This window comes from Mauremys mutica, chromosome 2 (assembly GCF_020497125.1).
Source record: "Mauremys mutica isolate MM-2020 ecotype Southern chromosome 2, ASM2049712v1, whole genome shotgun sequence".
Lineage (NCBI taxonomy): Eukaryota > Metazoa > Chordata > Testudines > Geoemydidae > Mauremys > Mauremys mutica.
In genome coordinates, this window is record NC_059073.1 from 255,177,457 (window position 1) to 255,191,833 (window position 14,377).

Consider the following 14,377-nt stretch of genomic DNA (forward strand, 5'->3'; position numbering starts at 1 on the left):
TCAAGAGGTTTATTTCTTTTCTGTCACCTACTCAATATATTCTCCCCGTTGTTCCTTGATTATTAATTTTAGAGTCACTAATGGTGTAATTTATTCCGTAAATTGCAATTATTTCTAACTACTTGTTTGTCTAATATTTGTAAAAATTCAAGCAGACAGTATTTGAACCTAAACAGCCCCTGGAAAATAAAGATGTGCAGCTCAGCCGTACGGTGGCCATTTGGCCCGATTCTTCAAGGTACTGAGCATCTGAGTCCAATGAGAGTCGAGCATGATCAATGCACTGCAGGATCAGGCCCTGTCTTTCTGCATTACAATATGGATTCATAGGGACTAATTGATAGAAAATCAGGAGTAGCTCTGCTGAACTCAGTGCAGTTACATCTCAGTGCAAATGAGATTAGAATCAGGATCGGAAGTCCTTACATGGAATATAGACAAATATGAAGTACAGAGGGGATTCAGTATTGTATGCACAGACAAAACCCACATAAACACAGCTGAAAAACAACTTCTGCCCTTGAAAGGGACTGATCCCATATTCATTTAACTAGGATGTTTTCAGGACCTCACTTTTCACCAACGAGCATCGAGTCACACAACAATATCATTGTGTTAGTTTGTCATCATTATATTTTTCTGGGATCACATTAATAGACTACCTGATAGTAGATGGTTTCTTCTGTGTCTTTCTTTGTTTTTTAAATTGTATTTTGATTTACATTCATACAAGCAGCAAAAAAGAAAAAAAGTGCAGAAGGAGTTAGAATATGGGATAACATCATCATCATTTTATGATAAATAGTGTACATTCTTAACCTACCTGTACATTTACAACTGTTCATTCTCATCATTTTTTTCTATTTGGCAAAAGTAATATATAAAGATGCTTTGGCTCATCTTATTCTTGAAACAGGCCTATTTAATTCAAAGGTCGAGACATACAGTATTCCAATTATTAAAGGGACTTTCCTTTGGTGCCCTGTGGAAATTTCAAGTTCTACATTAGCAAAAATGGCAAGGGTGTTCTCCTCATAAGGTGGTAAATGATGTTGACTAACCATATGGCTGGCACTGTGACTTTTTATCCCAATACATAAATATATAACAAAGTACATTGAACACATCACATAAAACAATCCATCTCACATAACCCTAAACAAGTGCTTGGATGTAACCTAAGATTGGCAGATACACCATTAAAATATAGCACATACATTTAACACGCTCTTTCAAAATGAGCTGGATGAAAAGAGGCATCTGATTGGCCAATGAGGTTTCTATATTATACTCCTCATTCAGGAAATACTCAACTGGAATTTTCCCTTCATACAATGGCTTTAAGTCATAGTGTTTTTGCCTGAATCATAACAGAAAGCTATGGATTGTGGTCATCTTAAATAGCTACTCACCTTGTCTTGTATTATTTATAACCAAAAACATGCCGTACAATATACTACACTATTGTGATTGCCTTCAGTTACACTGGTGTGACTGTGAAGTCACATCACTGAATTATTTGATAGTGCACCAGTTTCTGTTTCCACTTACACAAGAGCCACTCTACTGCTCTAATAGACGCCCACAAGGTCTTGTCTTATCACCAGCAATTAGTGAAACAGCTTTACACTGGTGTAAATAACAGAATATGGCCTGAATGCTGCAAAGTCATTAGCTTTAACTCACTAATGTGATTCTTAAACTAACTTTAGCAGACAAGAATTGTTCGACAAGTTTAACATGTGCCAAAGAAAGCATGAACCGGGCAGAATTTTCATTGATCATACAAGTTCTGATAAATGCCAGTTTTCTTTGTTAACTGTAAGTCTCAGCCCAGAAACAAGTGAACCTTGGGGAAGGAAATGTATTACCTCTAAACAGTTACCATCCGGTAGGGAGGTTATGATGATTTCCATGACCTTTCCCTAGTTGTGACAGAGATGTCTTGAGCTTAGGTCACTGCCAGGTGTGCTGGCTCTGGAAAGCAGATTTTCTAGGAACGATGTTGTGGTGATGATTGCAACTTATTTACTGGAGAGGTGTTGCCAAGCAAGGAACAATACAGTGCAGAGATTCGGCCTGCCGCTGGAATCATTAGTATTTTGGGGCATGGGGCAGTACTGCAGGCAAAGGTGAATTATCGGTGCTTTGAAGATAACTTGGTCCAAATTCTTCCTTCAGATAACTCCACTGACTTCAGCTGAGGTACATCAGGGATAAACTTAACAGGCCTTTTCTCTCTAGCTGAAAGTTTCTTATTAAAATTGAAGCATGGAGGAAAGGATTCAGTATAGAGAGAAGTACTGAGATAGGAGTAGGACGGGGTGGGCAAACTTTTTGGCCCTAGGGCCACATTGGGGTTGCAATACTGTATGGAGGGCTGGGTAGGGAAGGCTGTGCCTCCCCAAACAGCCTGGCCCCCACCCCCATCTGCCTCCTCCCACTTCCCGTCCCCTGACTGCCCCCCTCAGAACCCTTGACCCATCCAACCCCCCCACTCCTTGTCCCCTCACTGCCCCGACTCCTATCCACACTCTGCCCCCTGACAGGCCCTCTGGGACCCCACACCTATCCAATCCCCCCCATTCCCCATTCCCTGACCCCTATTCACACCTCCGCCCCCTGACAGGCCTTCTGGGACTCCCACGCTTATTCAACCCCCCTGTTCCTTGTCCCCTGACCGACCCCCCCCCCAAACCTCCGCCCCATCCAACTGCTCCCTGACTGCCCTTGGGACCCCTCACCCCTTATCCAACTCCCGGGCCCTGGCCCCCTTACCATGCCGCTCAGAGCAGCATGTCGGGCAGCCATGCCGCCCAGCCGGAGCTACACACGCTGCCGCTCTGCTCAGCAGGAGTGTGCCGCTCAGCCGCCCAGGGCTCTGCCCGCGTGGCAGCATGGCTGCGGGGGGACAGCGGGGGAGGGGCCGGAGGCTAGCCTCCCTGGCTGGACGCTCAAGGGCCAAGCAGGACGGTCCCACGGGCTGTAGTTTTCCCACCTCTGGAGTAGGAGGAGGAGACACATGGGGTACCCACCACCAGTGTCAACAGCAATACCTTGTTTATCTCCTTCCACCCCTGCTTTCCACCCTCTCCTCATTATAGTGTCTCCTAAAGACTTACTCACAAACGCTATCCTATCTTGAATGCCTCAGGCCCTAAATGCTGCAAGAAAATTCTCCTCTTGCCCATTGGCGTAACCCCAGTCAAGTCAACAAGGTAAATAAATACACTTTGTTCCACCTGCTCTGAGGCAGGAGATTTGGAAGAGAGTGTAAAATACAGATTTGCTTGGATTCTTTTATACACAAAAATGTGTAGGATCAACCTGGGGTTCTAGACTCATAGGTTAAAAACACTTCAGGTGAGTTTCTTATCCAGGCTCTGACCCCTTTACACTGCCCAAAAGAGCCAGAGTGGCATAAAGGGCTCTAAAAGCCCTGGATCTGGTTGGGAGGTGATTTCCCTGGCACAGAAATTGAGGAAAACAAGGTAAGGCCATTAGAATCTTCTCACACACCCTAACATAGGGTACAGGCACGGGGGGTGGGGCTAAGAGCAGAAGGGGGTATCAGGGCTGGGCCTACAGTGCAGCACTGGTGAGATGCTGGGCAGTACTGGGGCCTGTGGGGAACTCCAAGAAGGCTGCCGTAACTCAGCCTGCCCCCGCCCCCGCCAGTGCTGTTTAATTTACGCCAGGGGCACTCCAGCCCAGGGGAGCAGCCTAGGATCAGGAAGCCCCCTTAAAGTCACCTACTCTTTGAGGCATGGCACAATAGCTCAGCTTTGCAGTTTTGTCAGGCCTAGCTGACGGTGTCACCACATTTCTCTGAATACGATGTATTAGTTAACTTGTGCTCCCTCCACTGGCTGGATGGCTTCCTCCACACCATGCAAAAGTATTGCAAGGTTTAATTTACTGAGACTCTGGCTAGGAGTTTTGTGAGGGTTTTTTTTTTAAGTCTCTTGGGGCAGTCAGGGTTTTTTGTTTTTTTTCAATCGGTATTTGGAATGCAGAAGCCCTTCCTCACCAGATTATAGCAATTTTCAGGTAATTTAGCTTTTGTGCCCAAACTACTTGAGTGTTGCTTTAAACAGGAATATAGTTTCTGAAGGACACGTGGGAAGTGGGACAGAGAGCAAAAGTCTGGGGCTGAGCTCTTTGAATGGGACAGATGGCAAACCTAGCCAAAAATAGCTTTGCTAGAAGTATAACACATGGTAAATTGCATTAATTTTAATAATTGCTTTTTTATGCTTTGATAAAAACTGGCAAAGACCTAGAGCATCTTTACCCAAGGTAATTAGTATATCTCTTCCCTACTGCTATGCTTTAGAGCTAGCGCTTTTTTGCAGGCTCTCAAAGCTTAAAGATATGTGTAGGATGGGCCTCCCCACTGGTGCAAGGAAGGCACACTGCTCTAACGTAACACCCACAGCCTAGGGTATGCGGCATGCCTTGTGCTCTTGCAGACTGGGCATGTTAAAGAAATGCTATGCTTGGTCTAGGGGGGGAAATGCCAGCTGCATGTGTAACAGTATTCACTCTCCAGCGATGCCATGAAAACCCAAAGCGTTCCCCATTGATTTTGAAATAGACCCTTCCAGTTGGTGAAGCATTGTGCAAACTTTCCCATCAGTCCAGTTCACACATGATTGGCCAATTGCACAGGCCAGATCCTCACCTGGTATAAACTGACATAGATTCACTAACTGGGATACCCAAATTTGTACCAGCTGAGGATCTGGCTCTACATTCAGGAATGGTGCCAATGCAGTCACACACATATATCAGTCTGTGGGAGCACAAAATCCCATGCTTGCAATCATGGTTTATTACAAACCTCATAGCTATTGCCTCTAAATGTGTGTGAATTTGCAGGATTCCACTGGAATACCCTCCTACCTTTCAGACTTGCTCTGAAGAAAAATACAGCATTGTTTGTGAGACACTCAGATTCTATGGTGATGGGACCATTTTGGTAGGTAGGCAAATAGGTAGGAGGTAGATAACATGTATCCAGAGAATTTCTGAATGTGACCAACGCATGGCACGTAAATAAGCTCAGGACCATAGATGAGCAAATCGAGGTTTTAAAAAAATAATAGGCAGGGCTGCAGAATCAAAATTGCCTTTCTCCAAAGCAACAGACCATAGAAGCTTCAGCATCAGAAAATGGAATTTAATAGAAACTAGCATGGAAAAGAGGGACAGTGCCACTGGCCAATGCAAAAGTGATCATTGTGTATAAAGGAACAGCCAAATATGTCTGTTGTTCACCGAAATAAAACCATAAAGCATGAGAGAGTGCAACAGGTGTAGTAATAGACACTGTAGCTGGTAAAACATGCTGTGTACTAAAGCTTCTCTCCAGAGCCCCCTGGTCAGAAATTATAGGTGCGTTAGTCTGGTGACACAAAGAAACTCCCTTTATGAAACTAGGAGACAATTATGTCAAGCAAAATGTTTAACACTAAGGCTTCACCTTGCAAACAAGCATTGTACTAACTAAATCAGTCTAGATTCCTTCCTAACTTCAGCTAAATTGAGATGAGGCACTCGCTGATTTAAGTATCTACACAAGGGGGATGCACCAATTTACTAAACTGGTTTCTAATTGGTTAATTCAGTGCAACTTCTGTGTTTAAGCAAGACAACTTCCCACTAACTGAGGGATTTAAGAGGGCATGCAGTGTGTAGGGCTCTTTCAAAAATATTACACTGGATAATATAATACAATAATAATAACATCATATACTGGATAATATACTGGAAAAATAAATTTCCCCTTGTAAAGCTAGAAGACACACACGTCAGGCCAAATAAGTCCCAGAGACATTACAGAAACAGTAAGTGTAGGAGACTATGTGCCAAAGTCAGACAGGCAAAGGCCCAAGACTGGGTTAAGGTGTTTTTCACATTTTTTTCTAGTTAGCTAAGGAAATCCCTCACTTACAATGCAGCCTCTCTTTTAACAGAGCCAAATGTGGCTGCTGCCAAACTGAATTCACCCTCTTGCTACAAGGGATAGGCTCTGCCAGTCACACAGAAAAAACACCCTGTGACTTATCCCTAGAACCACCTCCAGAGACGTAGTACATCGTGACCAGTAGCCTGAAAAGGTTTGTAGGTCTCCAGGGGAAAATGGAAATACCTCTATGGACAGCCACAAACGATGCTTGGCCAAACCACTCCAGGTTGGTTCACAAGTGTAACCTGAATGTGAACAAAGTTTATTTCAAATAATTTAGCAGTGAGAGCTGGTGGGTTACACAGCTCTAATTGTCGTTCGTCCTGAATCACAGAGATGGAAATGATCAATTAGTCCATCCCTCTGCCAGCACTGGATTATCCTCTAGGGGCCCCTTCTAGTTAGTGCAAATCTGCTGAGTCCCAGTTTATAACAGATGAGGTTCTACCCCTAGGTATTTTGTCTGGATTAGAGTATTTACAATGTTTGTATTCTCTAATTTTTGAAGCTAGGTGACTTAGCCAAATGTATTCTGATTTATTTCCATTTTTCCTCAGTTCTTTACTGTGCTTTTCCGTAAGAATTATTCAGTTCAGCAGCTTTATTTAAAAAATATATCAGCTGCTTTAATATCCATTTTACCCCAATTTTTGCCAATATTTTCTTAGTGTTTGATTTTCTGAAAATGTAATCAGTGTTTGTTCCTTGCCTGTTGTCACTGTAGTAGTAACCAGTTTAGTTTGTCTTATTCATACTTGTCACATTGTTTCTCTGAGGTAATACTAGGTTTGTTTTACTTTTTCTATTGTCTTTCCTCCATGGTTACACTGTTTTTCTTTTGTTTTGTTTTTTTTAAATTCTTGTTACAAAGCATCTCAAATGCTCTTTATCATAAATGTGCAAGTATATAGCGAAGCCCTCTTCAAATGCATCCAAAGAGATGAAATATTCCAGAAACACGGGATTAAAATATTCAGCTGAACTACAGACAGCAGAAGAGGGCACATTTTTGCCTTCTGTAAAAATCTGTGAGTGTGATTTCACTGCTAAGATGGAAACTTCAATGTGGTGAGACATAAAAAATCTTAGACACACCAACAGAATATCAAAAATGTTGCAAGGGAATAAAGCTGATTCAGTTCCTTGCCTGCCATAGTAAGTTAAAGAAGTTGCTTTTGACAGCTTGCTAGTGAAACACAATTTATATATATTTTTTTGCAGAGACGAGTCTACAGAATTATTGCATGGATGCAGAGGCTGTGACAGTGATGAGATGAGAACCGTCCCAAGCAAGCTGCATTTCCAAGAAAGATTTTGAATGGCCAAAAGAAAATCACTTTGATGCATACAGTTCAGAATACCTCGGCTATATTTGGAGGTCTCCACAGATGCAGCAAATCTGTTGGCCATTGGTGGGATTTTTTATAAGCATTCAAGAAAGCAATTCTAGAGGTTCTAGTTCAGTTGAGAGGATTTCTGTAATAATAGAAGATAGGTCATTTCTCAGTGGGTAATTAAAAGGATATGGAATCACTATAGAAAGACTATGAGGAGTCCTTGTGGCACCTTAGAGACTAACAAATTTATTTGGGCATAAGCTTTCATGGGCTAGAACCCACTTCATCAGATGCATGAAGTGAAAAATACAGAAGCAGGTATAAATACATGAAAGGATGGGGGTTGCTTTACCAACTGTCAGGTCAGTCTAATGAGATAAATCAATTAACAGCAGGATACCAAGGGAGGAGAAATAACTTTTGAAGTGATAAGAGAGTGGCCCATTACAGACAGTTGACAAGAAGGTGTGAGTAACAGTAGGGAGAAATTAGTATTGGGGAAATTAAGTTTAGGTTTTGTAATGACCAAGCCACTCCCAGTCTTTATTCAGGCCTAATCTGATGGCATCCAGTTTGCAAATTAATTCCAGTTCTGCAGCTTCACGTTGGAATCTGGATTTGAAGTTTTTTTGTTGAAGAATTGCCACTTTTAGGTCTGTTATTGAGTGACCAGAGAGATTGAAGTGTTTTCCTACTGGTTTTTGAATGGAGTGGTTGGGTCATTACAAGACCTAAACTTGATTTCCCCAATACTAATTTCTCCCTACTGTTACTCACACCTTCTTGTCAACTGTCTGTAATGGGCCACTCTCTTACCACTTCAAAAGTTATTTTTCCTCCCTTGGTATCCTGCTATTAATGGACTTATCTTGTTAAACTGACCCTACACTTGATAAAGCAACCCCCATCCTTTCATGTATTTATACCTGCTCCTGTATTTTTCACTTCATGCATCTGATGAAGTGGGTTCTAGCCCACAAAAGCCTACGCCCAAATAAATTTGTTAGTCTCTAAGGTGCCACAGGGACTCCTTGTTGTTTTTGCTGATACAGACTAACACAGCTACCACTCTGAAACCTATAGAAAGACTGTATGATGAGTAAACTACTGTTTGACAGATGTTTGCAGCATGATGGATGCAAAAGCCATTACAGTATGCTAGTTACAGATTTTATTCAATTGTGTATTGAGAAGATTTTGTTCCTGGTATTATGGAGAAGCTACTGCCTCTCTATAGTGAAAGCCAAATTTGATATACTCTCTGCATTCCAAGGTATCAGTCTTTGCCTACTGGCATTGTCAATTGGTAGGACAGGTTAGGGGCCAGGGTGGACTTTGTAGGGAAAATTGCAAGTCTTTTGATGAGCATTTCTGAAAGATTCAAAAGTTTCTGATTTTTTTGTTTGTTTGTTTACAGCTAGGGGAAAAACAGGAGCAAGAGACACATGGACCTTTTCTCACTGGAGTCCTTTTGCTGAGCTCTAATTTTCTCTTGTGAAACAAAACCCTGGTTAACACCTTAACCGTGGTGCTGCTAAAGAATGGTTCCATGTTCAGGGTAATTTTTGTTTAACTCAAACCAAGCTTCATCAATTTTCTTCAAACGTTTTGGGGAAAAACCCAGTTGGGTGCCAATCAAAATAAATATATTGCTACAAACAAAACACAAAATGGCACTTCTGGCACTTGCGTCCTAGTCTTGCTGCTCCCGAAACAGTCCGCTAGCATGTCAGCTAAGGGAAAAGTTCCACTATAGTTCCACTCTCAAGCATGCCCTTATGTTCTCTGGAAACTTTGCCAGACATGTGCACTACAACCAATACAATTAGATATAACAATTGTTAACAAGTTTGCTTAATTGCAACCTATTTTTATTTACTATAACCCATGAAGATGTGCTGCACAAAGTCTAAAGAATAATAAAAAACAATTTTTGAGACAGAGGCAAACAAAGAAATGTTAGCCACGCCAAAATGTCCAATCAAGGGGGATCATTCACAAACTATAGCACAAAACCAGTTTGGCAAATTTTATTTAGAGTAAACCTGGCAGATTTCAGGCAAACTCACATTAACAGGCATTATCCTGGTAACATTAGTAAGAGGACATATGCAGTGATTGAGAGAAGAATGCACACTAGCCACATGTTCGTACAAATCTTTACGGGACACTGCATTGTCTTTTGGAGTTTAAAAGTGTTTTATTTTTCCTTTTCCGGGGTTTTCTCTTTTATTCCCTTCAAAAGTTTCACCTCCCTCCAAAAATGTTCCTATGTCCCGTCCCCCACCCCACCTTCTTGTCTATTATGAAAATATTGCTGTTTACTTTGATTCTTAAACAAGTATTGTCCTTGTTTATGTATGTGGTGTCATAAAAAAAGCATCATGCACAAAAGGCATCAATGAAGCCAGTACATCTCTATGAATAAGGTTTTGATGTTAACTTGTGCTCCTTCTGCTGGCTGGCTGGCCAAACTGCAAGAGAAACATAACAAGCTGGTACAATGGTATGAACAATAAATAACTCATGCACATGTACACACTCAGATCTCAGTCAGATGTGAATTTTCAAAGATTATTTGAGCACTGGCACTATAAAATACACACAGAACATCCCCTGCCTGGAAGACCTTACAACAGTGGTTCTCAAACTTTTGTACCGGTGACTCCTTTCATATAAAAAGCCTCTGAGTGCGACCCCCCTCTTATAAATTAAAAACACTTTTTAATATATTTAACACCATTATAAATGCTGGACACAAAGCAGGGTTTGGGGTGGAGGCTGACAGCTCGTGACCCCCCCATGTAAACCTCACAACCCCCAGTTTGAGAACCCATGCCTTACAATCTAAAGGACGGACATGGAGAAGATGAGAAGCACCATACAACATAAAGACAGGGGAGACTTTGGCTTATGATGGGGTTTTTGCATCCATAAACACTTTTTATGGGCATGGAAGAAATAGGTTTTGAGGAGGGATTTAAACAAGAGAGTGGTGGTTTGACAAACTGGGGTTGTAAGTCACCATATATGTAGGCACGTCATGGCAAAATACCTAGAGATAGGAACAGGAGAAAGAGATGAATGGAGTGTTGAGGCTGGTGCTTTTACAGAGCAGAAAGAGGATGTAAAACAGGAGGTGCTGCTGGCTCAGGCCAAGGTGTGGAGAGTCGTGAAGGTGAGGCATTTAAGTTTAAACTTAATACAGCATCTATGAATGGGATGCAAGGAGTGGGGCAATGCGCTCAGATTGCTGGGTAAGGAAAAAACGTTTGGCAGCTGCATTTGGGAGGTTTGGGAGAAGGGACAAGGGCAATGTGGGAGTCAGAGAGGCCAGAGAGGACGAGAGGTCAGTAAATTAGGGCCCAAGATGTGCTTTGTCTGCATAATTCCATTTACTTCAATGGGGATTTCCCACACAGAACACAATCAGACATTCAGATACTGTGGTCATGGAGGGCCTGTGTAAGTACCGAGATAAATAGGTAGATCCCTTAGAATTTTGAAAGTATTCTCCAGCAGCCATATTGTCATAATTGTGAGGGAGGCACAAAATCTCAGCTGAACTGCTCAGCAATGTCCCTTTAAAGTAACTTTTACATGATCACACTTTTTATTGTTGTTATCAATCACTCCTCAGTCCGTACAATGTCAAAAATGCTAGGTGTCAAGTATCAGGGGGTAGCCACAAAAACAACCGGGAGTGCGGTGGCACCTTAAAGACTAACAGAAAATGCTAGGCAAGCCCTGGTAACACATCAAGCTCCTGTACTGGCATCTAGCATCTGCTAATCTCTTTTTAGTGCCTCAAACACATCAAAATCTTGTACTACCTAAAAGATACCAGTCATAATATTTGTGCCGTTGGTTTTAGAACTTGGGCCAAATTCTGTTTGCCTTCCTCATATGCCCCATCCCAGTGGGCAATTAAGGCAAGCAGAATTTAGCCTATTCTTAATAACCCAGGATTGTTGTTAAAAAGAGATTTTTGTGGAAGAGAAGGTTGAAAAAGTCTGATTCTATAGGGACAATAGAGGTGTAATTTTCATAATAACCCCATAGATTCATAGATTCATAGACTCTAGGACTGGAAGGGACCTCGAGAGGTCATCGAGTCCAGTCCCCTGCCCTCATGGCAGGACCAAATACTGTCTAGACCATCCCTGATAGACATTTATCTAACCTAGTCTTAAATATCTCCAGAGATAGAGATTCCACAACCTCCCTAGGCAATTTATTCCAGTGTTTAACCACCCTGACAGTTAGGAACTTTTTTCTAATGTCCAACCTAAATCTCCCTTGCTGCAGTTTAAGCCCATTGCTTCTTGTTCTATCATTAGAGGCTAAGGTGAACAAGTTTTCTCCCTCCTCTTGATGACACCCTTTTAGATACCTGAAAACTGCTATCATGTCCCCTCTCAGTCTTCTCTTTTCCAAACTAAACAAACCCAATTCTTTCAGCCTTCCTTCATAGGTCATGTTCTCAAGACCTTTAATCATTCTTGTTGCTCTGGACCCTCTCCAATTTCTCCACATCTTTCTTGAAATGCGGTGCCCAGAACTGGACACAATACTCCAGTTGAGGCCTAACCAGCGTGGAGTAGAGCGGAAGAATGACTTCTCGTGTCTTGCTCACAACACACCTGTTAATACATCCCAGAATCACGTTTGCTTTTTTTGCAACAGCATCACACTGTTGACTCATATTTAACTTGTGGTCCACTATAACCCCTAGATCCCTTTCTGCCGTACCCTTTCCTAGACAGTCTCTTCCCATTCTGTATGTGTGAAACTGATTGCTTCCTAAGTGGAGCACTTTGCATTTGTCTTTATTAAACTTCATCCGGTTTACCTCAGACCATTTCTCCAATTTGTCCAGATCATTTTGAATTATGACCCTGTCCTCCAAAGCAGTTGCAATCCCTCCCAGTTTGGTATCATCTGCAAACTTAATAAGCGTACTTTCTATGCCAACATCTAAGTCGTTGATGACTTAGAAACTGATTATCTCAGTTTGCAACTGATTTAAGGTAACATTAAAAAAAAATCACTGGACTGCAGTTATAATAATTGTTTTATAGGAGATTATTTATACTATAAAAAGCAGTGAATTACTAAAGTCTACCTTTTTTGTATGTCTGCACAGCTGAAATTACTTCCAATTATCATCACTCACTCTTGTATGGAATTTCTTGCCATTGTGTTTTCATGACAAATATAAGCTACAGTCTCTCTGCAGGGAACAAGGATTGTTTAGCTTGATGGGCAGTGGTTGAAGCATAATAATGTGGACTACAGTTACCTGAGACCCATGGCCCTTTCCCAAGTTGTGCTGTGGTGTTAATCCACATAGAGTTATGTCTGCTTGGAACATGGCCTGATACTGGTTAGAATCTTCAAGCCAGTCTGTGATCTGGCCTTTCCGCTGTAGAAGCTGATGTTTTTGTGAGTTCCTTCAAGTTCCTGTGAAACAGGTTAATTTTGTCCCCATTAGTTAGTGGCTACAAGTAATAGGCTAGATCCTCACATGGTGTCAGTTGGTGTAGAGCTCCAATGGCGCTACACCAGCTTACACCAGCTGAGGGCCTGGTCAAATTGCTGGTAATTAAAAAGCATGGGCCAAATCATTCCCTCCAATAATAGCAGTTACGAGCAAGGAAATCAGGCAGATTGTGGATGGAAGGAGTGCAAGCATTGTTGCCGCATTCTCCCTAACTCCACAGATGTCTTTCCACAGGAGTTCAGGATCAGCAGCTGGGCAAAAGTGTGGTTGCTTTCCCTGGCTGTATTCACCACGACCCCCCTGTAGAGAGAACACACTGCAAGTTACTGATGATTGAGTGCTGTAGTTATGGCCTGAGCCAACTCCCATTGAAACTGTGGTTAATACTGGTTGATTTGGGAAAGGATTTTCAAAGGTGCAAAGACGTGCAGTTCCTGTTGCCTTTCAAAAGGAATTGAGTGCCGGCTTTCCTGCTGTGCCTTTGAAAATCTCCCCCATAGTTTAAGAAGCCTCTCTCCAAAAGAATGAACAAAAGAAGGTCACGTGACTGGCAGGAGGAGAGGGCAAGGAAGAAACTAAACATTTGCAGGTGGGTAATATATCTGGCTTCCCCCAATTTCTATGGCTAGCCCTGATTTCTAGGGCCCAGATCACTGCCTGTCTTGTAAAAATGTACTGGAGAAGGGAAATCAGGAAACAGCTTGGTGAACCTCCCAGCATTTTCAAGGACTTGTTTGGAAGGATGTGTTCTCCTCGCCCCATATCATCCAGTGATGGGAAGGCCAAGAACCTCTGAGGCAAAGGAGTCCCTGGGAAGGACTGGGTTATCTCTGTGACTCCCTGGTGGTAAGACTTTGAAAGCAGAGCAAAGGAGGGAAATTCTCACTAGTTAATTCACTCTTCAAGCACCACTAATATACGTTCATATTTCTGAATAGAAATCCACAGGGACTGCTATTTATAGCAGAGCAATTTAATAAATCCCCATGTAGCCATTGTACAAATCTGAAAAACTCATTCAGAATTTCTACTGGACTAACGTCTGTGCAGAAAATTCATCAACTAACATTCCTTCTTCCCAACCACTCACCAGCAAAATGCACCAAAAAAAAATAAATCCTCTTCCCACCCCTCATCCCCACAGAGTTTTTAAGTTCCAGTCAACCTCCCCATCAGTGAAAGCTTGGGAAACCTTGTGGCATGGCCAGATCATCGGCTAACCTAGGTTAGACCTACCAAGAGGTGGGTGTGGTCAGGGCCCTAACCTAAGATATGGGAGACTTGAGTTCAGTGTCCTGCTTTGCGACTGACTTCCTGGGTGACTTTGAGCAAGTCACATGGGGATAATGGCACTTGCCTATTGTGAAGGGTGTTACAAGTACATTGATGATTGTGAGGTGATCAGAGACTACACTGGTTGGGGGGGGGAGGGGGGTATATAAGTACCCTAGATGGATGCATGTTATTAGCAGAAAGATGCCAATCCACTCCTCTGTTCCTTCCTCCTGTCCCATCCCCAAAATTGCAAGGCAAAATGACCCCCACAGAATTCCAGTGAAGGAGCTT

At 42.3% G+C, this 14,377-nt stretch overlaps 1 long non-coding RNA gene across 1 annotated transcript; it reads right to left on the reverse strand.

Annotated features, from left to right (window-relative positions):
* Nucleotides 1-9,673: 9,673 nt before the first annotated feature.
* On the reverse strand, nucleotides 9,674-14,128 carry LOC123363602. The gene is made up of 3 exons (XR_006576826.1): nucleotides 14,048-14,128; nucleotides 12,611-12,771; nucleotides 9,674-9,782 (listed from the first exon to the last, which is right to left on the reverse strand). It is a non-coding gene; the product is annotated as an uncharacterized LOC123363602 (long non-coding RNA).
* Nucleotides 14,129-14,377: the final 249 nt, after the last annotated feature.